Here is a 17,141-nt window from a genome sequence, read left to right as displayed (position 1 = left end):
GAAGATGAATCAAGTCTTGGCTATTGCAATTTGGGCTTTATTCAGTAAATGTTCATCCCCGATCATCTCATTATCCTAACAGCAATAAGAGCATTTATTGTTATATGTATTTGATGTTTTGGGTTTTGCATCCTTATTCCATTGATCTTTCATACTGTGTTTTCACATCTTCCACTTCTATGATGGCATATCTTCCCATGGCACACTATATCATCCTCCTATTTAGCTTCTTTGACAAAGTATCACTTACTTCCCTCCTAAGTGCTCATGTACCATGTGCCTTTAGTGACATTAACTAACAGTTTTTCTATCAAAACAATGTACCTGTTTGGCAAATAAATGCTCACCAGTTCTGTTAGTGTGTTGATAGGAAAATGATGGATTCATCCCACCTGCCTAACTGCTAAGGGACAAATGGTTCAGTGCTTCCATGATTGTGGGCCAAAGGGAATTCTATGTACATGAATAATTTCAGGACATAAGGAATATTTCTTTCTAAAATGCTAACCATATCCCTGAAGATTGATGAGATACGTACGTTGCATAATTTTTGCTCTCGTTCCTTATCTTTAAGCCATCAGAAATAACTATCCAGGCAGGAATAAACCTGAAAGGTTTATTTTAGAACGAAGATATCCTATCTACTTGTTTCCACCACAGCAAAAATGGTTAAAATTTACTCCCTCAGATCTTCCACCCTGCTACTGAATTCTCCAAGAATCTTCAAACGAGTCACAATCTCTGAACCTTATTCTCAGATATCATGAGAAGAAGTGGTTAGATAGTAATAAAAGAAATACATTTTTCCTCAATTATATCCACTGTTTTCTCCTGGAATGACAAATATTGCTATTTTTCTTTGGCCATGTCAGTGTTTTCCCTAGCAATCGCTTTTCTCAGATGTCAGTCAAGTGGAGAAAGAAAGGGGATTGAACAGCTGATAGTGGGAGAATCACATTCTGGCTATTACATTGTATGTTTACATATATTTTTGACCATCATAACAATTACAACATGATGTCTCCTTTTTTGTATACCCAGCACAGACAAGAAGAGAAGCTGAGAGATGAATTTAGGATCCTAGTCTGTAGACAAAAGGAAGCCATTTAGTTTTTTTTAGACAAGTTTTATTAAATTTTTCTTTTACATACATATTTTATTAACAGAGTATTGACCGGGTCACATTTTTTACAACTTATAACATAATTATATATTGATTTCTATAACCGATTCCAATCTTCTTCTTTTTTGTTTTTTCCAAATACAATTTACATATTTAGTTTGGATGGTTGATTAGATGATTCAATGCATCTGTTGCTCTGCTATTCAGTCAAGGACTTTCACACATTTTTTTTTCATCCTAGAATTAAGCCTTTGCCTTCTCTTCTTCTGTTTTAATATATTCTAACAAGTAATAAACATCTTGTATTTTTAGCTAGACATTTGACATTCAACAGAATCATTATCTGAAATAGTCTTTTCAGATAATCCACCTACAACAATGTACATTCTGAAATGTCCCGTTAGTTTTTGCTGCTAACACATTTTATTATGCAAACAATTTTAAAATGGCTGCAACAAAACAAGAGTATATTAGACCTAAGGAAATTAGCTTTCAGTTGTTACTTTGTGTATTATTATTTTTCAGGTTTTTTTTTTTTTTTTTTTTTTAGGATTACTATGTTACTTTTGAGGGCTGCACTAAATGAGAAATGGAATGATGGCTAATTTCAGCCTTTTAGAACCAAATTAAAAGCCACCTTCAAAGGTGTATAAATAATTCCATGGAGACAGTTGGAATACTTTTCAATCAAATATTGTAGAATCATATTTTGATCATTAAAAAAAAACCTGGCCTAAAACAGGCTTATTCCACCAAAAATGGTGTTTTTTGTTTAGTTTTTTAGTATATGGTAATTAGGATGTTTGGCATATAATTTCTTTATTATTATTATTATTATTTTTATTAAACAGTTTTTTTAAAAAAAACAAAAAAAGAAAGTTTTACAATTTTCTTCTTTTCAACATTTGTAAACATTTCTTACATATCCATTTTTCTCCCTTACTTCAATTTACCATTTATATATATGATTCTAATATTGATTTATATACATAAAGATAACAGTGTACTCAAGGCTACCTTGTCTGGGAGATATGATATAAATGGTTGAAGAAAAAGGGAAAAAAGGACAAGGAAAGATTAAATAACGGTTGAATTAGGAGTAGAAATATATGAACAAACGGGAAGAAACAAAAATTGGGTACACGTTTATGGCTAATGTAAATAAAACAATTGTATAATGTAATATAATACATTATAGTGGTATATATATGATATATTAGAAATATATGTATAAAAGATATACTAGGATAAGAGAGAGAAAATGTATAAGTATGGATTACCAACACGAAACTGTTGAAAAGAGTTTTTTTTTTAAAAAAAACTGTTTAATAAAAATATTTTTTAAAAAAACAATGTATTCAATTTCAATCATACATTCTACATCCGTTCAATTTTCACTTGTTTGTTACTATATATCAACTCCTACATCTTCCTCATTTACTCTTTCTTTGCCCTTTATACCTCTCCTCTAACCATTCATACCATTTCTCCCATGTAGTATTCTATTATATACTAGCTGTACCCGGCCACGCGTTGCTGTGGCCCAGTCTGGTGCTTCCGCTGGGATAAAAGAGCAAGGCTGAAGTTTCAAACTCTCCACGAACATTTGGTGGACCTGGCCAACTTGACATCACTCACTTTCATCAGTCACATGACAGCCCCCGAGCCACGTCTATCCAGCTGGTGATTAGGGCAGAGAACCAGTTGCTAAAAAACAATGGGAACCACAAAATCTTCCCTCTCTGTTTGTATCTCTCTATGTCTCTCTCTCTCTCCCCCCTGTATCTCTCTATGTGTCTCTCTCTCCCCCTCTCTGTATCTCTATGTCTCTCTCTCTCCCCTCTCTCTGTATCTCTCTCTCCCTCCCCTCTGTATCTCTCTATGTGTCTCTCTCTTCCTCTCTCTCTGTATCTGTCTCTCTCTCTCCCCCCCTCTGTATCTCTCTATATCTCTCTCCCCTCTCTCTGTATCTCTCTCTGTCTCCCTCTCTCCCACCCTCTCTCTCTGTATCTCTGTATGTGTTGCTCTCCCCCCTGTCTCTCTGTTTTTCTCTATGTCTCTCTCTCCCTCTCTCTCTGTTTATCTCTGTCTTTGGCCTAGTGTCTTCTGCATCCCCCACCATTGCCCTTACCTTTTCAGGCCAGGCCTTCACAGCTCTCCGCACCACAGCAACTCGGGGGCCCACTCCGCCCTCCCTACACAGATGTTCTCTGGGGGCTTGACAGGGAGACACATAGCAGGGAAGGGAGGGAGGGGGTGCGGCGGGGGTTCAGGCTGGTTTGGGGCTTCCCGCCTGAAGGAAGAAAGCAGCAAAGCCATGAGCCACGCACACCCCACTGGACCCCTGCTGCGCAGTTCTCCTCCCCCACCTTCCAAGAGCAGGGGAATGATTAAATCCCCTGCTCTTCCAGACAAAACGAAGGAGGGCCGGCCATCCTCCCTCCTGGCCGTTTCTGCCCCCTGGAGCCTCCCCAGAGCCCCTTTTCTGCCAGAGGCCCAAATTTTCATGTAGGCTCCATGAACTGCCAGAACGCCCATCTGGAAATCAAAGGTGGCGCTGGTCAAAGGTGACCCCGAGGCTCCAGTTGCCTCCATCTCCTGCTTACCAACCGGATTCGCATAGTGCCGGTTAGCAGCTGGTCTTTCTGACCTCAGGGCCCGTGGTAGCGCTGGGCCAGGCGCAATTCGGTCCAGGCGAGGGATGGAGGGTTCCCGCTCGGTGGACCCAGGCAGCCTCGTTGCCAGGTGTTCTTTGGAGGGAGCCCCGAGAGCGGCTGGTGAGGGGGATGGGCAGCAGCGGTGGGCGAGGCTAGTTCGCTGGGCAGCCAGGGGAGGGGGAGGTAAGAGCCAGGCTCGGATGGGCCCTGCCCAGCCCTAGAAGCACCAGCTGTGAGGGCTTCCCAGTGGGGAGCTGGCTGCCTACCTGCCGAGCCTGATGGCAGGATATGGCCCTCGGGCGTCTCTGCCTTCCAAATGCGCAGTTTCTTAGAAGCAATATGGAAAGTCTAAATATAAGGAGCAGAAATCTGTTGAGCATAATCAGGGCTGGGAGGCTGCCCGGTTGGTTTTACGTCCAGCAGATGGCGCTGTTTTTCAATGTTTGTCAATGTCATTCAATGTTTCCCAATATTTTTCATGTTTTTACCTGTCACAGGTGTGACATGTATATAATATAGGTATATAAAAACATGCCCATAGTCGAATGCAACGTTGTGTCAAAATTTGAAAGCAATCGGTGAAGAACTTTCGGAGATGTACAGTTATGTACAAACGGACATTTACATTTTTATTTATACAGATTATAGCATATAAATTCTTTGTTATGGTCAATAACCTAACTGGATAGAAACATTCTGAGTTTAATTTGTCTCCCTTTTGAAAATGGGGATGTTTATAGAATGCTTCCAATCTTTAGGCAACTGAATAGATTGATACATGTGGGGAAAAGAGATGCTAAATATAGGGGCCCCCACCATTTGAATTTAGAAGTTCTGCCAGAATTAAATCTTCTCTGCTGGGTTTTTTCATTTGTCTATCTGAGAGTTCTGGATCTCTGAGTCAATAAGAGGGGGCCAGCTAGGGAGCTGTGGTGCTAGCTCATTATATAGCAAATCAAACCTTTAAGAGAAGTTTGTTGTTGTTGTTAGTTGCGAAGTCATGGCTGACCTATCACGACCCTATGGACAACGTTCCTCCAGCCTTCCTGTCCTCTACCATCCTCTGGAGTCCATTTAAGCTCACGCCTATTGCTTCAGTGAGTCCATCCAGCCACCCCGTTCTCTGTCGCCCCCTTCTTCTTTTGCCCGCAATTTTTCCCAGCAATAAGCTCTTCCCCAGTGAGTCCTTCCTTCTCATTACATGGCCAAAGTATTTGAGTTTCATCTTCAGGATCTGGTCTTCTAAAGAGCAGTCAGGGTTGATCTCCTCTAAGACTGACTGGTTTGATCGCCTTGCAGTCCAAGAGACTCGCAGGAGTCTTCTCCAGCACCATAGTTCAAAGGCCTCAATTCTTTGGTGCTCAGCCTTTTTTATGGTTCAACTTTCACAGCCATGCATTAACAGAAGTAGTTAGCAGCAATCCTAGGGTCATTGCATTCATTACATCGAAAATGCATCTAATGCTATCAATGGCAGAGCTGCATATTTGGACTGTTTCTGTACGTTTTTCCCAATATGCCTTTCGTGCATTTTTCTTTAAAGTTTTTATATCCTGCCCATATCTCTAAGAATCTTTATTGGCCCCTTCTTGGTGATTCAGGAAATAAATCCCGTGGCCTCGGATTTGCAATTCCTAATATCAATGAAGATGCATTCCATTTTCCATCAACTGTTACTACTGTGTTGTATGGGAGATACCCCATACACCTTAAGCACTAGACAGCTCTACTGCTCATCAGCCTGGTGGATGGGGAAGAATAAGGCTGGGTCATTGTACACCTGGATGAAACAGGTGCCAGCATGCTGCATGGGTCAGCAGGAATTTTAGAGGATGCAACATTCAGTTCTGGTAGCTTAAGGTTACCTGCTAATGAATTGTACAGAGTAGTAGAGGGTAGAAGTATTGTTGTAGCCGCTTCAGATCTTTTACACTTTGAAATATAATGTGGTACTGATATCTTGAAGGTTAGTTTATATATATATATATATATATATACATATATATATATATATATGTGTGTGTGTGTGTGTGTGTGTGTGTGTGTGTGTGTGTGTAATTACTACAGTTTTTTCTGGAAGAGTCTTTGGAGATAAAAGAGTTAAAGCCTCTAAGATCATCTTGGCTGGCATTTCTTATCTGTTGGTTTGGAGTTAATAGCAATTGGTTTTAGTTTTTGATTCCTGTTTGGAGATAATAGTTTTTAATAGTTAGTCATGGTTTGATGTTTGTTGAGGACGCAGAAACATGACATTGAGAAATTTAAAAAGATTCCAAATGTTTTCTTATTTTAAACATGCAAAGGATATTTGGAATTTTTTTTTTTTTTTTGGTAATTATTTCGTAATTATTTTCTTCTGTATCCAGAAGAAAGTCTTTCAAGATTGTCCAACTAAACTTGAGATGTGACTGTACAAAATGGCTGGTAAAACAGATGGCTTGCATTTTTGGAGTAATGTTTAACAGATTACCAGAGTTGGAAGGGACCTTGCAGGTCATCTAGTCCAACCTCCTGCCCAAGCAGGAAACCCTACATCTTCCTCTGCCTAGGATCGAACTCACGACCTCCTGATTGTGAGGCAAAAGCTCCACCTCTAGGCCACCAGGTATAATTAAAGATGCTATTTCTGATAGATGGAATAATTAGGGACACCTGAAGAATACAAGCCAGAGGAATGTCAACTGCACCACTCAAGCTATAGACAGGGGTAGGCTTCGAAAATTTTAGCAAGGGGTTCTCTGCCTGGTTGCTGGGTGGGTGTGGCCATGGTGGGTGTGGCCTAGTTGGCCTACTGCACCATGGTGGGAGGGCCCTTTTTGCCCTCCCCGGGCTCTGGACATTTTCTCAAGCCTCTGGGAATGTGAAAATGGCCTCCCCAGGCTCCGGAGGCCCTCTGGAGGTAGGCCAGTTTTTTACCCTCCCCTCCCTGCACTTACCTGCATCCAAAATGGGCTGTGTGGGGACTCCTGGGAGGGGAGGGGCAGGGTGGGCAGGGCCAGCCAGGAATGGGATTTGGGGGTTCTCCGAACTGCACAGAATCTTAGCTTGAGGTTCTCCTGAACCCTTGCAAACCCCCAGCAGCCCACCCCGTTCATAGACATTTGAGGTTTCAGTTTCAGATCAACAGGTTGCTTAGAGGCTGGCATGTTGGATTTTTGTACAAATGGTCACTGCCTTAGTTATTCAGTTGCAATTTTGCATTAGCAGATGTACTTTGAGGGGACGCTAGATGCCTGGTATTGTTTCATGTGTTGTTTAACATCATATTTTCAAAGACCATGTGGGCCAGCAGCTTAAACTGGTTTTCGTAATAATTATCTGAATTTCCTAGAATGTGGCCTGCTGATGAAAAGAGTTTTCTTTTCTTTCATCGTAATTTGTTTCAAAGCATGTTGTTGTTTTTTTCTTCTATATCAAGACAGATAACCAGACAAGCCCAAGGTATGGCATTTAAAAGAATCTGGTAAATAAAATATTAAAGAGATTAAAGAGCAACCGCAAAGCAGAGTACAAAAATCGTGCACTAAGGCTGTTAAACAGAAGCAAAGCAACTGTTGTGGCTCCGTTGCCTGAGCCTGGGCTATCCACAGATCCAGACTCTGAGAGTGAGGGAGAGGAGTTGGCAAGGCCTCCCTCTCCATGACATTCCTCTCTGGCAATGCCTCCGGAGGACACCGAAGGCCAAGAGATAGGCCCAGAGCCAAGCACGTCCCCGCAGCCACAGGTGGACAGTGACGAAGGAGATAAGTGCTAGCTGGATCCTCGACAGCGGCGAGAGAGAAGCATGCGCAGCAGAGGGGAAGGCGTGCCAGAGATTAGCTGAGTCACTGGACCACACCCCACAGGGTATAAATGTGGGTGTGGTGGCCGGTTCAGTTTGTGACGAGCAAAAACTAGAAATAATCCATGATCTCTGCATTACTGCCTGCCTTGTCGGACTGCATTTGGACTAATCTTTGTATTGCTGAAACTTTGCCTGCTTTATCGGAATGCTTGCAATCTAATCTTTGTTTTGTGTGAGTAAAGTCTGAATTGGCAGCTAGCCACTGGGTTGCTGCCAGCTTTATCTTCAAAGACTTTGTCGTGTGGCTTATTAACTCCGGGCTGTCTGTGGGGGTGCTTGTGTGGGACGGGGACAGAACAGCAACCTAGTTCAGGGGAGGGTTGTACTTACCTTTATTACCGGTTCACAACGGGGCCATGCATGCACAGAAGCTTCCTGATGACGTCAGGGTCGGTGGGCGGAGTCTCCCGCCAGTTTTACTACCGGTTCTTGCAAACCGGTCCGAACCGGGGGCAACCCACCACTGACCTAGTTGCATTAGCCTTGCCATCTTGAAACAATGAGGATATTTCGGTCAAAGTACACTCTAAGTGCAAACTGTTTGCTCACATCTTCAGTTCCTGTGAGCACATATGTTAAATTTGTATCCTTCCCCTTTTTTTCTTTTTATATCTTTTTCTAATTTTATTAATTTATAATATGACATACAAAAAGAATACAAAAGCAAATATTAGCAAAATTAGGAAAGGAAAAAGGGAAATATAGTGGGGGAAAGCAAGGGAAAAAGAAAAAAAAAGCATTGACTTCCGACTCCTTTGATGCAGTAAAATAAGGCATTAAAATCTACCCTCAACTTTTTACTTTTTCATAATAATAGAAACTAGCCATTTCTATAACAACGAATCTATCTAATCGGTAAAACCCAAAATCGCACTTTCATTTTTTTCCACCTCAAGTACAAAGTCCAGAAGTGGTTTCCAAGTAGAAATGAAAGTATTTACATTTTTTCCTTTGATCAAAGCAGTCAATCTAGCCACCTCTGTTAACTCTGTCAGTTTTTGTAGTCATTCATCAGCGGTGGGTTCTACTTTCTGAATATGTCAAATCCATAAGTGATCGTCTTCACTCCAAAAGCCACTAATGCAATGATTAGGCATGCTACTTGTGGTGGAAATATTCCAGAACTGTGACCATTAAATTATTTAACACTCAAATATTTAGACTTTTGTTGTTTGGCATTCAATTCCATGCTTATCACGATACATCACCCTTGGAATTCCTCCAATTCTCCTTTCTACAGGAGGTGCTGAGACTAACTCTTACCATTCTAAGGGCTGTATGCATACAACATCCCCAACCTTCCTTTGTGATTTTTTTTTTTTTGTGCCTTGTCTTGTTGTCTTTTGGAGATCTTTGATTATCAGTAATAAAGTAAATGCTACACTAAATAATGTCTAATATGTTCTGCCACCTACTCAAAATATGTTTTAAATCTGTTCCTTGATGTCATGATGATATTTTCTTTGATTAAAAACAATGGGCATGATCATGAGTCCAGGAAAGGATATTAATACATTTCTATGCAACCTTCAGGGACATGGTGGCTCAGTGGCTAAGATGCTGAACTTGTCAACCGAAAGGTCAGCAGTTCAGCGGTTTGAATCCCTAGTGCCGCATAACAGGGTGAGCTCCTGTTACTTGTCACAGCTTCTGCCAAACTAGCAGTTCAAAAGGACATAAAAATGCAAGTAGAAAAATAGGGACCACCTTTTGATGGGAAGGTAACAGCATTCCGTGTGCCTTTGTCATTTAGTCATGCCGGCCACATGACCACGGAGACGTCTTCGGATAGCGCTAAGCTCTTCGGCTTTGAAACAGAGATGAGCACCACCCACTAGAGTCAGGAACGACTAGCACATATGTACGAGGGGAGAATCTTTATCTTTACCTTTATGCAACTTTCTTGATTTAAATCCTTATCCCAAAAGCTGTGGTTTGCAAGCATGGCGCAACCCATTTGCAGGATACTACAAATTGCTTGATGTTCTTCAGTGATAATAGGATTGCAGAAGTCAAATAAAATATTGGGACCATAAACAGGATGCTGAAAGTTCTCAGGGGGATAAGAATCCCTTCAACTCCACAAAATGGGAAAAAAAGAAACTGCTAGCACATGTATTCTCCTACCTACACATGAAACAGTTGCTGCCTCAGTAAAGGAAACAAAAATAAAGAGAGAGAGAAGGATTTTAAGAGAATCAAAACAGCCCAGGTCTACCTCAACCAAAGTGGGATTAGAATGGTAGAGTGAATTCTTTGCTCACATGCAGGGGAAGTAGTGGTGAGGGAAACCTGAACAGTTGTTGTGTAGGAGGACATGTTGAGCCGTCAACTCACCTTCTTTCTTTAAAGACTTATGAACAAAATTCTACATCAGCTGAAGCCTGTGAGCCGGGAAGCAATGGCTTAGGTCCAGGGTATTTTCAGGACCATCTCCTACCCACCTCCCACCATCCTGTCCACTCTCACAGGGCTGCCCTCCTCAGGGTACCGTCGACCAGACAATGTTGGCTGGCGACGTCCAGGGGTAGAGCATTCTCTGCGGGCTCCCCTGCCCTCTGGAATGAGTTACCCACCGAACTCCGGATGGCCCCTGATCTACACTCCTTCCGTCGAGGCCTAAAGACTTGGCTGTTTCAACAACTGGGCTGAGTCTGATTCTTGGGTTGTATTATTTTTTATCCTATTTTAATTGGTTTTAATTAGGATTTTCTACCATTGTATGTTTTTAATTTGTGTTCGCCGCCCTGAGTCCTTTGGGAGAAGGGCGGCATATAAATAAATGGAAATAAATAAATAAATAAATAAATTTGAGGCTACTCTTCCTGCCTACAGAAAAATAAATTGTCTGTAGTCTCTGTGGAGCTTCATTGTTGTAAATGGAAATGTTGCTTGCGCTCTTCCCTTGTATGATTTCAGATGATTTCATGGCTGATCTAGAAATAAATCGTGGCATGAGAACACAGCAATCTAAAGCCAGTTCTGGAGGAATAAAAATGACTCATGGCAAAGTGACCATAATGACTTAAACTGTAACAACATGGTTGTTAGAATCATGGAGCATCCACGACTATAGGAGGAAAGCTGTTTCATGGATTAATTGTTCTCACTGTCAGGAAATTTCTTCTTAGTTCCAGGTTGGATTGGGGTGAGCTCCTAGGGGTTCGGCAGGGTTCATGCAATCATCTAGCCAAGGATTGCCGGGGTTCGGCAAACCGCCAAATGCCACCCCTGGCTGGCCCCACCCATCCCACCCCTCCCCTCCCAGGAGTCTCCACATGGCCCATTCATCACTCCAGGTAAGTGCAGGGGCCGTGCGGAGGGTCTGGGAGGGCAAAAAATGGGCCTAGTGGAGGTTCTGGAAGTCCAGAAACGGGCCTGTTTCTGGCCTCTGGGGGGTCTCTGGACCCCAGGGGAAGCAGTTTTCCCCCTCCCGGAGGCCCGAGGAAAGCCTCAGGAGTCTGGGGAGAGCAAAAAATGCCCCCCTCCCCAGCGTGGTGCAGGCGGCCAACTAGGCCACACCCACCATAGCCACGCCCACCCAGCAACGGGGCAATGAACCCATTGCTAAAGGAGCTGAAGAACCCTGGGTCTTTAACGAGCTTCCACCCATTCCCTCAGGTGCTTAGAGAATACGTTGACCCCCTCTTCTTTGTGATAGCCTTCAAGTACTGGAATACAGTTATTGTGTCACCCCTAATCCTTCTTTTTTTATAGGTTAGACATACCTAGTTCCCTTACCCGTTCAAAGTATGGTTTAGCCTACAGGCCCTTTATCATCTTTGTTGTTCTTCTCTGCATACTTTCTTGAAGCTCAGCATTGTTTTGTACCATGGTGACCACAATTGGGGGCAGTATTCCAACTGCATCCTCACTAGTGCAGTATAAAGCAGTATCATCATTTCTTGTGACTGTATATGGGACGCCTTCTAACTTATTTATGCTAATTTCTGGTCCATGAATCACCTAATAATGGTAAAACTCAAAGATATATTGCCGTAGTTAACATTTCATGCATTTCCCCAAAGCAACATTTTCAAGGAAACTCAAGAGTGCTGAGCTGAACATATCTTCCATGTATTTGCAACCATTATCATTTAATTTTATGATATCCCCCCCCCCCCAAAGTCCTTGCTGCCCTAAGTAAAATACAGTCTCAGTGGTTCTGGGCAAGACGCAATCAAAACTCAACAAATACAGGTCAGCTCTTTTCAGTACGCTGGTTTATTCACGTTGGCTTCCAGATACACACTGCGATTCGCAAAGACGAACGAAATTGGTGCTGTGATCCTCTGGAAATGGGTGTTTATATAGCCCGCCCGTTCATTACCTCCATTAATACCACGCCCCTGCTGATTACCATCACACCCTTCTCCATACCGCGGTGACTTATTAGCGCGTCCTGGAGTGTACTCTCGTAGCGTCACATAGGAAACGCCCTACACCCGCCGCACACAACACCACCACCTCTCACCCAGCACACGACCACCTGCACCCAGTGCCACCATCACCATGTATATATGTATGTATATCCTTTGATGCTGTCATCGCGCAACCATCACCATGTATATATGTATGTATATCCTTTGATGCTGTCATCGCGCAACCATCACCATGTATATATGTATGTATATCCTTTGATGCTGTCATCGCGCGATAGCGTTGTCGAGCGTGCTGCGAGGCTCGACATACAGATTCAATTTTGATAAATGGACTTCTGTTAAAATTGAATGGATGCATTGGAACCAGTTGATATCATAACAATTTTTACTTGGTTCAAAAGTTGCTTTAGGAGTCTTTGTGTGTGTATGTGGGAGAATATGGAATATGTAGTTTAACTTATGTAAGGTGTGTGTGTGTGTGTGGAATATGTATTTTGACTTATGTAAAAATAATTTTCAACAAAATACTACAGCCTACCATGTGAACTGGACATTGAGCTTTGATTGCAAATCTTAAACCTGAGGGATTGGTTGGTCAAAAGGTCAACTTTCACTAAGAGTGTTCATCTCTGTTGCCCTTCATTATAGTTGTGACATCCTTTGGGCACCTAGCTGGCTATGGGTATGTTGGGAACAGGATCCTGGATAGGCAGAATATATATAGAAGTTAGAATATTTCAGACATGTGATGCAACACCCAGAAAAATACGGCATCCCTCACTTAATCCTCCGGGGAAAGACTGAAGGCAAATGAGGTCCAGGCAGAAGAAGAACATCATGGCTTCAAAATCTAAGGGATTGGTTTGGACAAAACTCAGCAACACTTTTTTGTGCAGCTGCTGATAAAAATAGGATTGCCAACATGATCGCTGACATCCGATGACAGATATGGCACAAGAAGAAAAAGAAGATAGGCAGACTTTAAGTCTGATCTAGGACTCTTCTCTTGATTATTTTGTTCCCCAAAATGACATCTGAGCTGCTTAGAGATTCTGGTTCCATATTGCATGTTTTTATATTTTATAACAACAACAACAACAACTTTTTTTTTAATTTGATTTATATGCCGCCCTTCTCCGGAGACTCAGGGCGGCTTACAATGTGTTAAGCAATAGCCTTCATACTTTTGTATATTTATACAAAGTCAGCTTATTGCCCCCACAAACTGGGTCCTCAATTTACCTACCTTAGAAAGGATGGAAGGCTGAGTCAACCTTGAGCCTGGCGAGATTCGAACTTACTTTAATTGCAGACAGCTGGTGTTAAATTACAGTGCCTTGTCTGCAGAGCTATCCAGGCTCCTTCACAGAATGTGATAAAAAAAGGGTCAACATTTTCCCTATTTGTTGTCTAGGGCTTTTCACAGAAGTTCGCTTACATTGTTTAAGACCAAAAAAACCAACAGTTGGATTTTATTGTTATTCCTTTCCTCCACCCTACAAATGGCAGTATTTTTTTAAAATTAACATTTTTCCTCCCGGGTTACATTATTTTTGTTAGTCTATTAGTGACATACATTGTAGAAAATTTACTTCAGTTGTTATATAGAAAAGCGACAGAAGCTGAATATTAAAGATTAAATAGTGTGTGATAATTAAAACTGAGGTGCATTGGGAAGAATTTTATCTTACTTTTATAAACTAGGTCTGTTGAATAGTGGGTGTGGACAGAGGACACAAGACAGGTCTGGCAGGACAACTGCTTTATTCTGCTCCAGTAACAGCAATGCCAATGTGAGCCACGGCAGCCCTTTTTAAACCGGAGCTGTCCGCGGCTTCAGCCACTGATGCGCGCTTGATTTTCCTGCTCTAGCTACTGGCTCCTGATTGGTCCCTGTGTCCGTCTATTCAATACTTAACAAGATCCTTGCAGTCTTTCATGTTATCCAATTCTCCTTCCTAACCAGTCTTTTATCTCTCCCTCTCCAAATCTCTCCTCTACATTATTATTTTATTAAAAGGCTGAATAGACTCAGGTCACAATCACAAACATCTCTTTCTTTATGATTAATTTGACATGGGGCAAATGATTGGCATAGGATTGGGCACTGTGTCATTTCGGGACAAACTCTGTACTGATGTAAAGACAATGCATGAAACTACATCAGGCACTGATATCCTGATACACATTTCATCAGTTTGATGAAATCTTGGCATGTCACTGATATCCTGTATCTTTACTTGAGAGAATGAGAAATAGAGAAAGTTACATATCTATCAACCTTTTATGATAGTCCAGAGAAGAAACACCAACTATGAATACTAACCCTAACTTTATTGCAAGATTACAGCAAAAGACTCTTGTAAATCTGAAAACACCCCTTCTTTTACTCTCCCAAAATCTAGGCAAGATCCTTGTAAAATGTTTTTTCCACCTCCATTCTTCCTTCAGACTCAGATTTCATTTATCAGATCATTGTAGAGGTTAAAGATTTTCCTCCTGTCTCCCAAAGCCATTCCCACATACCATTACAACTACATACCATTACAATACCACAACATTGTTCCAAGTTCAGGATTATTTCAGTCATTGGCCAATAAATCTGGATTTCATTCAACAGGTCTTTGATAAAACATACAAACTTGATAATTTCAATTGGACAAGAAGTCATTTTAAAAATACTATTCTCCCTACTACTAATAATAAAAAAAGCCCTCTAAATTCCTGTTCACGACATTTCTCCACCTTTACAAAATCTTTCTGGTTTGGGTAAGATAAAAGGTTTTTGGATTGTTGTTTTTTTCTTACTTCAAGGAGCAATTTGTACAACAAAGGAGATGGTTGGAATGAAAATGAACACTGGCCTTTTAATGTGGTATTTTACAGCAAAAAGGTATTTATCATAGAGGAAGAAAATCAATATTTACATATAGAAATGTCAAATAAAATATTTACAATGCATAAGGAAATCAGGGAAAAAGCAGCAAATACCATGTACATCTTTACACATGGATCCAGACAGGGGTGAATGAGCTGAAATCCAACTAAATAAAATGTTCTTTATATTAAACAACCTATAATTAGACAAAGCCTGAGTGGTAAAGCACATCATTTTAAATTACTGAGCAAATTATGAATTAAAAACAAACAAACAACCTAAGCTCTATTATTAGTATTTATTTGTCATCCATCTAGCACCCAAGGAGAGAAGAAATATAAATCAAGTCACTAAAGCAAGCTTTCCATTCCATTCTATTTGCTACATTCATTCTTAGCAAGAATTATTTGGCCTTATTATAAGAGACATTTTCAGATGGCTGCTAACATGGCCGATTCATGCAAATAAATGTACAGCTTATTATGGCTGGTTGCATAATCAGTCAGATATTTAGGCTGGATTTGGCATTTTTATCTACCTGGCTGAAAGACCTATGGTAGGCAGACATTGTGTGATGGTGTTAGAGATATGGTCACAGAATGTTGGTTATTCCAAGTAAAGTTTCCTTCAGCACTTGACTGATTGTGATTTTGGCAATGCTGATGGTATTCAAAATTCTGGAGTGGCACCTAAGTTCCTATTTCTTGTAGGAACTTGTAGTAATTGTCACAATCTAAAACTTTATACAAGGAAAAGTATATGAATTTTAACTGAATTTTAAGTTTTGGGCAGGGCTGAAATCCAAATTTTTTCCCTACCAGTTCTGTGGGCGTGGCTTGGTGGCATGGCAGGGGAAGGATAAGGCAAAATCTCCATTCCCACCCCACTCCAGGGGAAGGATACTGCAAAATCTCCATTCCCTCCCTTCCTGGGGGAAGGATATTGCAAAATCTCCATTCCCACCCCCCCTCCAGCCAGAGGTGGTATTTGCCAGTTCTCCAAACTACTCAAAATTTCTGCTACCGGTTCTCCAGACCCTGTTAGAACCTGCTGGGCTTCAACCCCTGTTTTGGGTCTTTATTTATTGATTTATTGTTTTATATGATATTTTTATTGAATGATTGTAAGCCACCTAGAATCCCCTTGGCAGGATAGGCAGCATACAAGTTTAATACTAAATAAATGACATGAAATGCACCAAAATAGATAAACAGAGCCCCAGGGATAAAGAAAGCGGGGAAGAGCAAATCAATGCATTTCTCTAATTCAAAAGGAACTGAATAAGGCTGTTATTAGCCTTGGTAGTTTTGCACAGTCTGTGAAAATGGCCATAGCTTCGTTAGTGTTTTGCATTATCCATAATGCTTCTAACCTAATGTTGCTTCAAGACATTCAGGAGATACACACGAGGATGATAGTAATTATTAAGTCAGAGTAGACAATACTCTCCTTTTATGACCCTATTTAGACAAAATTGGGCAGTGGGTTTTTTTCTTTGTGGATTTTGTACTACGTGTAGTACCATCGAACTATGGATAATCTGGCTTCTAGAGCCAGCATGCAAAAAGACAAGAGCACTTGTGCTAGACAATATATTAAAATAGCTAGAAAATCTGCAATGTATGACTCATATAGGATGTCCTCTTCTTATTGTTGATGTCTAGGTAAACGCCACTCTGTGTGCCAGTGAGGTGACTGATAATACATATGTCAGCGTTACATAATTTCTGCTCTGCTCACTTTCACAAAGGTATTGTAAATTTTAATAACTGTTTTAAGAGAACTGATATCCCAATCTGATATTCACTTATATTTGATCTGTACTTTTGATACTTTTTTTCCCGACACAAAACAAGAAACAAGCAAAGGTTTCTTTTTAGACATGCTCCAAATAATTCCATATCTCTCTGTGTTATGCTTTCCTCAAGCAGGATGTAGAATATTGTTTGCAAATGTCTGTTTAGTGTTATTTATATATTTAAATTAAACATTTTAACTTCCCATCTCCCTCATAGAGGGGCTCTATTAATCTGAGGCATTCTTTTATCATCAATTTTAAGACATTCCTTTGAAAAGGAATGAATTGACATAAGATCCAGTATATGATGAAATGTTTTCTTCAGCACTTGGCGTTTGGACAAAATACTACCTTCCCTTTTTCTAAATGTCAGCAAGTAATTTGGCCTAGATTACAAAGCTCCACCTTTTTTTTTTTTTTTTTTTTGCAAACATATCTTAGTTATTGTTATTCTATACA

The sequence above is a fragment of the Pituophis catenifer genome, unplaced genomic scaffold (genome assembly GCF_029215685.1).
Source record: "Pituophis catenifer annectens isolate HBS135680 unplaced genomic scaffold, rPitCat1.0.hap2 SCAF_7, whole genome shotgun sequence".
Classification (NCBI taxonomy): domain Eukaryota; kingdom Metazoa; phylum Chordata; class Lepidosauria; order Squamata; family Colubridae; genus Pituophis; species Pituophis catenifer.
Note: the sequence above shows the minus strand (reverse complement) of the source record.